Raw genomic sequence first — 12,139 nt, 5'->3', positions numbered from 1 at the left:
CATTGGGGCCCAGTAAGAATGCGGTGTAGTTTCATATGGACCTGTCCCTTTCAAAGCTGCTGCTTGCCAAGAATCACCAGGAATAGCTGTTTGGAAGAGTCACTAGCCCTCTGCCATGCATCTTCTGTCTTGCCTTTCCCTAAGAACAGGGAAAGCCTGGGCTGGCCCCAGCCCACTGTGCAGCAGTTCAGCGTTTGCCTCTGCTGTCGCCATGGGACCAGCTTACAAATGAAGGATTTCGCAGAACATTCCTAAATCCGCTTGAATAATGGACTGATCATTCACAAACTCACCTGAATCTTCTTTAAACCTATTTAACCTTTTCCCCAGGGTTAATCTTTTGAGGATAACGTACCTCCTGGGTGTCTCTCCACTGTGTTCATTTCTTCTTTTAGTTCCGAAGTCCGTCCCTTCTCAGCAACGCAGTGAGTGATGGCTGCACTCTGTTCCTTTCAGAGTATTCATGAAGACTGAATACATTGAAATAAGTCCTCTTCAGTGTCATTAAAGTGCTATAAATAATTATGAACCAATGTTTGATGTCTGATGGGAAACACAGGGAAAACACATTTTACTGGCAGGATTCATATTAAAAGTTGACAATCTGGGCCAAGTAAAAACCTTTTTAAAATATCTCCTTGTCTAAATGATAAATCTTGCCAGCAAGCCTGAATTCCAGAAGTTAGTCATCTCCTCATTTTGGGGGACTCTGTTATCACCCACAGCTTGGGCTTATCCAGCCCTGAATTTAATTGCGATCTTCCTTGCCTACCTACCAATTGTAGCAATAATTAAGATTTCCTGGACCTCTATCTGTCCATCTGTAAAATGGGGATTATTCAATCTTCCTCCTCAGAATGGACGATAATGTGTTTTTTCTTCTCAATGGGTAATCACAGAACTGAAATAAAACAATCTCTGAGGATTCTTTTGAGCTTTTCAGAAAACAAGTGCCACAGGGAGGGGGGTGCCTCCTGGGAGTCAGAGTCAAGCACCTGATCTGAAGTCCCTCCTGGGCTGAGCCTGATTCCTGTAATACTAGAGCCACTGTTGCCACCCTCTCCTCTAGTGCCAGCCAGACTGCGCAGGCTGCTTCCCAGGGCTGAGCACCCAGTCAGCAGGGCGTGTGCCTGGGATGGCTGGACAGACAGCCTGTACTGATCTTGTCTGCCCCTGTTTTGGAGAGGAGGCCCAAAGCCAGGTGGGACAGTGGGTGGGGTGCTTTTATATGGCCTCAAATGATGTCCTCCCCAGCCAGTGCCGACTTTTCTGGAGAGGGGCTGGGACTTCCTTGGTACATGCTGTGACTCTCAGAGGGAATTAATTTCCTGGGAGCCTTTATGTTTTCCCTAGGGTTTCAGTTTCCTCCTAATCAGACAGGGACTTGGTGCAGAATCTCATGTTCTAATTATGCCCAAGGGCAGCCTCTTCCTGCCGCTCTGTTTAGCACGTGCTGGGGATCGATTAAAGCAAGAGTGATTAAATTAAAGCCTGGAGTTGACTTTGATGGTATAATATTCTGATGGCTGTTTGGTGGCAAGAGGCATGGGGAAGGCTCATTAATTGAACATTTGCACTTGGAATGTGAATTGGGGTGCCACTGGGCTGCAGTCTGTTTGCCTTTGCCCAGTGAATGGAGGGTTTCTCATGCCTGTAGATGGTGGGAAGTATTTCTGAGCCTGTATGTCACCCTATCCTGACAGCAGCCCAGCTGCTTTACCACATGGCTGGCCTGGAGCATCAGTCCTGGGTACCTAAAGGCCCCACATCATCGACCCTTGTTTATCCTGCTCTCCCCAAAGCTGTCCTCTTTATGCCCTGGTCCCGGCCACTTTGGTCAATGGAACCTGCCATCTTCCAGTCCCCATGTGGCAAATCTTGGAGTCTTACACCCTTCCCTTAACTTCCCATATCCTGGGTCAGACTTGACCATCAGTTTCTTCCTCCCAGACATCACCTGGACCTGCCCCTCCCTTCGTGTCCATCCTTACCAGTACTGAAAGGAATGTAGGCCTTAGCATTTCACCTTGGCATCATTGTGGAAACAATAATAAGTTGTTCCCAAATTCAGGTCCGAAATTGACATCTAATCCATTTTGCAGACCATTGCCAAACTCTTCTTCCCAGAGCAGCCCTGTCATCCGCCCTGCCCCATCCAAGCATGAGTCCACACTTCGCTTTTCTGTCTCTTGCTAAGCCATGCCCCACCTTCTCTGCCTGCCTGCATCCCCCTGCCTCGGCCTGGCCTCCCTATCAGGTCCTACTGGTCCAGTCCCTCTGCTAGCCAGCCTACCTCTTGACTCCTTGGTAAACATCATGTTCTTTCTACCCCTAGCCCATTCATGGTACCTTTGCTGAGAATGTCCTCTCTCCCTTCCCTCCCCCTCTTTAAGTCACCCTGACCTTCCTTAGTCTCTGTGCTCCCTGAAGCCTTCTCCATCTACTACACTCGACAGGATCCAGAGATCTCTACGCATTTCATCTCTCACTAGTCATCAGCACCGCAGTGGTTAACACTTAATTGTTTTCCCTCTGGCCTTGCTGTGTGTGCAGATTTCATCTTCCCACAAGCTGCATGTCCACTGAGGGCAAGTCTTGTGTCTTATGTGGCTTTCCTGCTCCCCTGGGTGTCTTGCCCAGTCACAGAGCTGGGCACATACACAGCTCAAAATAATTACTCTTGATTCATGCAGTTGGATATTAATAAATCAAATAGGCTGATGTCAGATGAGTTTTACCTGTTCAAATAAAGAAAATTCTCTACTTCCTAGTACACGGCTCTGTTCTAGATATTCAAAAATAGCAAAAAAATCTCATTTCCTTTAAAGTATTCCATAATTGTTGCTTTGCCCCACTTCAGACCAACTTAACTGTTAGTCCATATTAAGTTTGCTATATGAAGATGCTGATAATAATGGTAGTCGAAGATTGCTTTTATTTTACTAAAAATATTGCTGCATTTAACCCTCAGTCCCCCACAAGGCAGGAATTATCCTCCTCATTTTGCAGAGGAGCAAACTGAGGCCCAGAGATTTCTCAGCTGGGGAGGGAGCCAGGTGGTGTCTCAGTCCAGCCGGCCTGCCTTCACACCCTCAGAGCCCCGCCTGTGGTTCCATTCAGCACGCCAACTGACATGTCGTTAGTGCTAATGACCGGAGAAGCCGTGCCCTCCAGCCTCCGTGTTTGGGTCATATGTAACATGAGCCCGGAGAAAATATTTTAAACTGAAAGCTAGCCTCTAAACTGGGCTGCTGCTTCATGTCGCCGGTGACGGCAGAACCAAATGTAGTGTCGTGGCCCGGTCCTCACTTATCAAGTAGAGAAGCTCATTTTTCTTCCAGCATGAAAATTGTTCACACTCGCCAAACTTCCATGGAGGGGTAATGTGCTACCAAAGGCTGGGAAGTGTGGGCCCTGGTGGAGCCTGGGGTGTAATCTCAGGGAAGGTAGCGTTCAGGTTCCCTGTCAGTGTCTACAGGGAGAATTTTAATTCGAGATGGATGGTTTCCTTGGGTGAGGCAGATGAAACAAGCCCCCTGCTGTTAGGAAAAAGGGTCATAGTAGGAGGGGAAGGGAGGGGTGAGGCCAAGTCTGCATCACCCCGCCTCCCCAGGTACTGCTGCATCCCCCCTGACTCAACAATCCACTTTATTTCCCCCAGGTCTACACCACTGTGGTTCATGCTCTAGGACCAGAAAAGTGATGGGGAACAGAGAAGGGAGGGGCTCACACAGGGTACCAGGGGGTCTCTCCAGCCCCCAAATTACTAACAGGCACATAGTATGTTACTGTTCACATTCTCTCATTTAATTCTTGACATGAGCCTATGAGAATTCTTTTCTCCTTTACAGATGAGGAAACTGAGGTGACCCTCAGGAAGTTTAAGTGGGGTTTGGGAAAACCAGTGGCAGCTGAAATCACAGGGCTCGTTTAAGGCTGATGGAGGATTCGAACCTAGGACTTCTGTTTCTCAAGCCTGGACTCTGCTCCCCAGAGCAAGACTCGTCCTGGCTTTTCCCTTCACTGCTTTAGCCTGAGGGGTCCTACCGGTTAGTTTACCTGCCAGTGCCTGTGCAGAGGGCGGGGAAGAAGAGACACAGATTGCTTTTTTCTCTTATAAAAAAATTCTGTTCGGCCTAATAAGTGTTGGGGGATGGGCATAAATTGTGCCCCAAAGAGCTCCTGAGCTCTGGTGATGGAAAGCAGGAGGCAGGCGCAGGGGAAGGGAGAAATTACTGAAGCGGTGCAGCCTGCTGTGGGCTAAACGGGCGGCTGCCGCGCTGGGTCTCCCAGGAGCTGGAGGCCATGATGGTGGGGCTGGCCTGCCTCACCGCACCCCCGTTTCCGTGGATCCCAAAGACACAGAAAGAGGAAACACCACCATCACATTTAAGGCAGACCTGGCTAAGTAACACATCGTGTGATACAGGTTATTTTTTTTCATAACTAAAGGCTAAAAATGGTTGCTTGAATTAAAGATAATTAGTAAATTAATTGCGTTTCTCTCTATACTACTAGTTTCGAAGCAAATTGATTAAAACTTTCTGCTTTCATGTTACTAGTGCTCATTATTTTCTGTTTAATTTGCACAATTTTGATTCCATTTGTGAGGTTTCCCCGGGGGACCAGGCTCCCTACTGCATCCATCTCTTGGGTGATGGTTTATTCATCTTTGTATCCTCAGTATCTGGCCCAGCGTGTGGCACAGAATAAATGCTTAGTAATTGTTTAGTGAATGAGTAAATGGGTGAACAAGTGAATTCAGGACTGATTAAAACTTAAGACCTCTTTTTAGGTCTTTAGAAAGGGAAACAGGTGCATAATTTGTTTATTTGTTCATCCTTCTACAGTCCTGGAGGATGGAGGAGTGCACGTCTGCATGTGGAGTTTTGAGTGCTAAAAGTAGAAATGCAGGTACTATTTGCCATAATCTTTTTGTTTTATTTTGGGGGTGGTAATTAGGTTTGTATTTATTTATTATTTTGAGGGAGGTACTGGGAACTGAACCCAGGACCTGGTGCATGCTAAGCATGTGCTCTACGTGCTGAGCTACTCGCTCCCCACTGATTTGCCATAACCTTTTAAAACATTAAGTCCTTAGATTAATTTAAGCCTTTAGATTCTTGTGAAAACCAAAATGCCACTGTGAACCATGAGCCCTGCTTCACAGAGATCTTGATGACCAGGGCTGGGTCTGTGGCCTGATCCTCTGGAACGTATCGGGAATGGCAGTGAGCAGTTCAAGGCAAAACACTTAAATCCCGGCCATTTCATGAACAGCTCAGGCCCAGGTAGGGCTCTCAGAATTAGCAAACTAGGACACAGGATGCCTCATTAAATTTGGATTTCAGGTAAACAACAATTTCTTTTTTTTGGTATAAGTGTGGTAGGCTACATAATGCTCCCCTCTCCCGCCCCCACCGAGATATCAGATCTTAGTCTCCAGAACCTGTGACTCTCACCTTATTTGGGAGAAAGATCTTTGCAGATGTGATTAATGAAGGATCTTGAGATGAGATTGTCCTGTATTATCTGGGTCCTAAATGCAATCACATATGTCTTATAGGAGCCAGACAGAGATTAAAATCAGGGAAGAGAAGACGATGCAATGATGGAGGCAGAGATTAGAGTGATATGGGTGCCGATAGCCACCAGAAGCTATGAGAGGCCAGCAAAGAATTTTCTCCTAGAGCTTATAGAAGGAACATGGCCCTGTCAACACCTTGATTTCAGCCCAGTGATACTGAGTTTGGACTTCTGGCCTCCAGACCTACGGGAGAATAAATATCTGTTGTTTAAAGCCGCTCAGTTTGTGGCAATTTGTTACAGCATCCACAGGAAACCAGTACAGGTATGTCCCATGCAGTATTTGGGACACCCTAAAAAAATTATCTGTTGTTTATCTGAAATTCAAGTTCATCCAGGCACCCTGTATTTTATGTGGCAATCCTGATTCCCAGGACCAAAGAAAGGGGCTTTTGAATTTTCAAGAAAGCCAGTGGAGGCTGTCAGGAAGTAGACTTCTTTATGTTAGGCGTCTTTGTAAGCACAGTTCAACTGAACCGATTTGAACTGAACTTTACTAACTACCCTTCGGACAAAAGAGGGGGGCAGTTAGACAGGTGTTAATGATTTATTTTTTTTTCCACAGTCATTTGAACACTTCCTATAAAATAGAATCTCTGTGTCAGGGTGGAGGAGTTAGCCATTAATCCGTGCATCTAGGCTAAGTTACAAACCATTCCAGATAAATCACGTGAAATGTGGCCATTAACAGAGCTTGAGTGATGCTGCGGTGCATTTCTGATACTTGAGCTGCCCCTGGGAATCTTGCACCCTTTCATTGTTGGATGCGGGGGCCCTGAGCAGAACAGCTGTGTAAATCCCGGTTGCAAAGGAGAGGACTTCACAGCCGACCTGAAATGGAGGGAGGGGGCAGATGCTGCAGGAAGGGGGCATCTCAATGAGAGATCCCAGGAGGCGTTCTCAATGGAAGTAGATGCAGAATGTCCCCATTGTTTCCTATGGCATCACACTCTAACGTGAGTTGAAGACAAACTGGCCCTTTGGTTGCACCCCATGCAGAGAGGGCTGCCCAGCACAGGCCAGGACATCAGTCTTCACAGGCTCAGACTCAGGTTCATGGTGCAGCTGGAAGTCACAGCGTTCACTGCTGTGCTGCTGCAGGTTTCTCTCACCTACTGTTGGGCTCTCTGAAACCTGGACAGTCCCCAGACCCTCAGGCTTTTAATGATGCTCCCAGAATCCATGGTGTTTGAGCTTCAAGGGGCCTTGGGTCATCCAGAATAGGCAGGGGGTCCTAGGTCACCCCAGAATTGCCCCAGATGCTTTACCAAAATACCCATGCCTGGGAAAAGAGAAAAACAGGTTGCTTACCCAAAAAAGGAGTTGGAGGAGACCAAACATGAAAAGATGCTTGACCTGGCCCATAATAAAAGAACTGCTGACAAAAACCACGGTGAGATGCCACTGCTCATGATGAGATGGCCAAGGTCCGGAGGGGCGGTAACCCCCAGCTGGCTGGGTTGTGCTGCTGGTGGGAGTGGAAAACCATCACTTCGGAAGAGAAGTGTGCCCGATCGATCAGATGTCCTTTGACAGAGTGTTGCTGCTTCTGAGAATTTACTCTTTCTATACAAGCAAAGGCATATATACGGGGGTCCGTTGGGGAATTATGCAAAAGTCTGGAAATGATCAGTGTGGAACTAGCTAAATAAACCATAGTCCCTGGAGAGGTGCACTGGGTCCATACACGTGGCTCTGGGCGCTTCCTCAGATCCCTTGTTAATTGAGGAACAAGATGGGCATCGTGTGTTACCATTTGTGTAAAAGGCGGGAGGGTGCATGCAAATGAGTCACTTACGCGCAGCCTGACTCTGGAAGGAAGGAAAGGTGAAAATCAGGTTTGGATGGCAGCCTCTGGGGGGAGAAATCGTGGGGTCAGGAGATGTCACTCACACTCTACTCTTTTATCTTGTGTATGTATTACCTTTTTAAAAGATAAATTCACATGTGTATGCATATATGTGCTCAGGCCCCAGCTCACTTCAAAAGGATAAGCATATCTCGAAGTTTCTTTCAAAGGCTCCCCAGGTGATGTGTGACGCCCCCTGGTGGAGAAACTCTGCTCCGGCCTCACCCTCATTTCCCAGAGGGGCAGAAGCTGTTACCAGGCCTGTGTGGGCTAGCCTGGGCACTTCGTGCTTTAGACAAGAGGACTTCCAGATGAGCTGTAAGAATAGGACTTAGCAGCAGCACACACAGTGTGCTTGTGAAGCATTTATAAAGTGTGGAACAGAACAGAGAGCACCTTCTAGAATGCTCCCTTGGGAGTAGAGGAGGACAAGAGGAGATGAACTGCTGTGTTATGTAAGTGTCTAGTCCTTGTCGTGGTTTGTGACAACCCAGACTAGCTCCTTGAGCCACCCTGGTCCCGAGTGCCTGGTGACCTGCGTTCCAGGTGAGACCCCCATGGACGGGTTCCCTGAGGCCAGGCTGAGTGATATTCCACTTTATGATGTTAATGCCCGATCCTTTTATATCGTAAACAACCTGACTGCTATTTTTCCTCTTAGTGTTTTCATACAAATGATCTCATTTCATCCTCCCAGCCATTCCAGGCTGGGTGGCACTTCCTGTTGGGATGAAACGGAAGCTGCCATCCCAGAACCTCAGCAGTGGAGACAGGGTGAGGGGCTTCCTGGTCCCAGCCCTGCCTTGGGGCAGCAGCCTGTCTCCACTGGAGTAACTTCTGAGGTACAGGTCCACACTCTGCTCCACAGGTCTTTCCAGAGTTCCTCCAGAATCCCTGTCCTCCCCTGAAGGACGCAGAGCTTAACCCCAAGACCCCGCTCTTTGGGGACACTTCCCACACCTAGAGAAGCAAAAGCCACTGCCAGTCTTCTCTTTCAGATACAGAACTGCAGTCCTCAGAGGTGTTCCTGCCAAGGCTCTGAGGGCCTCATTTCAGTTTTAATTATCGTGTGGCCCCGTTGGCTCTCTCATAGCCACGGCTAGAATGTAAATTCCTGACCCCAAGGCCTAAGCATCTCCTGCTGTTTGTTAGTTAAGGGTCAGTCTGCTGGGCCTGTGGGACCCGAGACTCCCAGAACCATGGAGGGGGAAGAACCCCTAGAGGCCACTGGGGCCCACACCCACCCCCCACCCAAACTCCTCTTCTGCCTTCCTGACAGAGTCACCCAGCTTCCCTGTGATGGCAGTTCACAGCCTCGTCAACCATCTGACGAAGGGACTGGGAAGGAGGAGAAGGAAGTGGCCAGAAGAGTAAAGTGTCGGGAGCAGCTCTCAAACGTGTGACATCCTTAGAATGAGTCACCTCCTTCCCTTCAGCTGTTTCTTCTCCTCTCAGGACCTCCCTTCTCCCCACACCTCCCCACATTCTGAGGTTATACTGAGAAAAATCCACAGAGGTGCCAGCACAAGATGTTGAAGACCGCAAATTTGGCATTTTAACAGATGCCCGGGCCACTTGAGAAATGAGGTGACAGCCCAGAGAGGTAAAGTGACCTCCCCAGAGTCACACAGCAAGTTCATGGCAGAGCTGGACTAGCATTGGTCTCCCCACGCAGATCCCCTCCCATGCCCTATCTCGCCTCCTGCCAGTGATGTGGTGCCCCAGGACAGACCCTGCAACCCACCTGGCCTGGGGGGCCGACCGGCAGTAGAGGCCTGACCGGGAAACACCAATATTTGAGCTCTCAAGAAATAAAGGTGAAGCCTCTCAGATGACGGAGGCCAATCACTGGGACACACACTCGGATTTACAGATGTGTCCCTTGGGCAGTGGCTTTCCAGAACATTCCCTCTTTCTTCCATACAGTAAAGGCCTCTTGTGTGACTCTGGCCGATCTCCTCCCAGGGCTCCCTTGTTTTACTGATTTTGAAAATCATTTCACTTCACGGAGAGTGTGAGCTTTGCCTCGGAGGGATCACATGAGCCTGTGTTGAGCAACCAACACTAAGACCAAGTAGTCACCCCTCAGTGGGGCAGGAGCTAGAGTCGTGTGAAGCCTAGTGACTAGGATTTGCCCTCAAGGAGAAAAGTTAAACAAAACAAGAGCAAAAACAACAACAAAAGGACATCTCTCAAAGAAAGGCTCTGAGTGGAGGTAAGTATCCGTTCACAAAGCAGCCAGGCTGAAGTGCCTTCACTCCTTTTGAAAGGAGAAGCGCACACCCTGCTTGAACACAAACAGGGCGAAGGTAGAGTGCATGCCCAGCGTGCACGAGGTCCTGCGTTCAGTCCCCACTACCTCCACTTAAAAAATAAATGAACCTAATTACCTCTACACACACAAAAAAACCAAGCCAAAAACACCCTCCAAAATTTTAAAAAATGCTAATTTCCTAGAGAATGTCCACCATTCCTGGAGGATGCGTGGGTGTCCCTAGTGAAATAGCCTTCCCCTCAGCTGTGCTTAAATGATAGGAGCAACATTTGTTGCTGGAAAATATCAATTAGGCTAATGAGGTTTTTCTTGCCCACGGAGCTGAAGCAGTTCCCAACAATGGACACCCTGTGCGGGGAAGAAGGGCATCACTGCCGTTTGGCCCACCCACGGGGTAAGTGAGCCCCCAGAGAGCGTGGGTGGTCTAACTCAGGAGCCCTTTAATTTTCTGTCCACTTTGGCCGCTTCCTCCCTGGCTGTCTCCTGGAGTCATCTTCCTTTTCCTTTTCTAAGTCAGCCCGTCCCACCATAAGCACAGAAGCTGCTAAGGGGGCTCCTCACTGGCCATCTCTTCCTGCACCTGCCTGCCCTCTACGCAGCCACTCAAACGATTTTCCCCAAGTGTTGTTTTAATCGTTATATTGTTACCCATCTTACTTAAGAAACAGACATGAGATGCAATTTACCCACCTCTCCCTGCCATCCCAGATTGTGGGTGAGATGTGGTGGGAGGGGCCGAAGCCTTGGAGGAGGGCTGACAGGGGTTGACCCTTGGCTGCTCCCTCCTAGCTGTGTGGCCTTGGTTAAGTAGCTCCACTTCCCTGAGACTGGTTCCTCATCTGAAAAATGGGAATAGTAGCACCTCTCTTTCAGGGCTGCTGTAAGGCATGGCGGTGATGTCTGTAAGCACAGAGCATAGGGAGTGGCTGGCTGTCAGTGACACTCCTGACACCGCCATGATAACCAGTCATCATGGTAATGACCTGGATACATGCCTCTGCTTTGGTAAGCTTTTAGAGGGCGGGTCATAGAACTGAAGGGGTTATAAAAAGTCACTTTCTACTTTCTGTACTTGAATTTTTTTCCCCCAAGTTTAGTAGGTCTGTAATTTCTTTTGTGTGTTTGTCTAGGAATTTTTATTATGTAAGATGAATAGATTCTTATTATCAAAAATTCAGATGGTAGCATGAATTATTTTTAGTTTTAAATTTTTTATCATTATTTTTCTTAATGGAGGTACTGGGAATTGAACCCAGGACTTCATGCATGCTAAGCAAGCACTCTGCCACTGAGCTATACCTTCCCCCTGAATTATTTTTATAATCAGAAAAAAATACAGATACCATTTTGAAAGATTTCATCTCATCAACTCCATTTTCCACCCTTCTGATGTTTTTTTAAGTCTTTGCTACTTCCTCCGCCTGCCAGCGACACTAACTACTCAAGCCCTGCCTGTTGTCACGTCTCCACTCCTCCCTCCACTTGGCCCCGGGGTGCCTCCCCTGGAAATGTTTCTTCTTGCATCCAGGACGCCAGGACTCACCAAGAACTGGAGGAAAGGGCACCTCTTCCCAGCACACCCTCACCCCTGCTGAGGCCAGAGCCCTCATCCCAGCCCCTCACCTGAGGGGGACCCCGAGGTTTCCTGAGACCTGGCGCAGAGAACTCTGCTCACGATTAGTTCCCATGGCTGGACCCACAAAAGACGTTGTGGGAGACGGTGGGTTCATCACCAGCGCTCGCTCTTGTCGCTCTGCCTGGTTCACCTTTCTCTCCTTCCCCTCCTCACCTTCCCCCACCGCTGGACTCATCTGGGGGCAGGTGGGGCTTCAAGCTCAGGAGGGTTTAAGGGACTTAAGATGGGACTGGCAGCTCAAAGCTGCTAAGGTCCATCTCAGACCCACGCTGTGCTACTAGGCTTTGTGGGCCAGCCTGGGCACCTGGCTGCCGTGGGCAGGGGAACCTTCCAGGTGAGCTGTAGGTGGAGACACAGGTGCCTGGAAAGTTTTCCTCAGCTCTTTCAGCACCTGTAAAATACGCTGGGCAGTACACTTGTTTGTATGGATCCTAGGCCTCAGGTTCCTTTTTTTTTTTTAGGAGGATGGATTTGGCTTTTCCCCTAGCCCCTTATCCCCCTATCACCTATCACCTGTCTGGCATTTGATGACCAGCTGCCTGGCTGGAGTTGGTGGTGACAATGGGAACAGAACGGTAGTGGTTGGCATGTTCCTGCTTCACCTCATTTCATCACTCTGTTGCCTACTGAGTTTGCAGATTTTTCCTCCATTTTTTCACCTGGGGAATCCGAGGCTCAGAGCAGCTAGGTAAGCTCCCCACACGGTCCCTCAGCTCTTAGGGGCCACACTTGGCAGCACAGCGGTCCCCTCTTTATGCTCGTCCTGGAGGACACTCCAACCTGAGCACCGCTG

The sequence above is a fragment of the Camelus dromedarius genome, chromosome 16, assembly GCF_036321535.1.
Source record: "Camelus dromedarius isolate mCamDro1 chromosome 16, mCamDro1.pat, whole genome shotgun sequence".
NCBI classification, from domain to species: Eukaryota; Metazoa; Chordata; class Mammalia; order Artiodactyla; family Camelidae; genus Camelus; species Camelus dromedarius.
The sequence above is the reverse complement of the archived record's forward strand: the minus strand, read 5'-3'. Positions refer to the sequence as shown.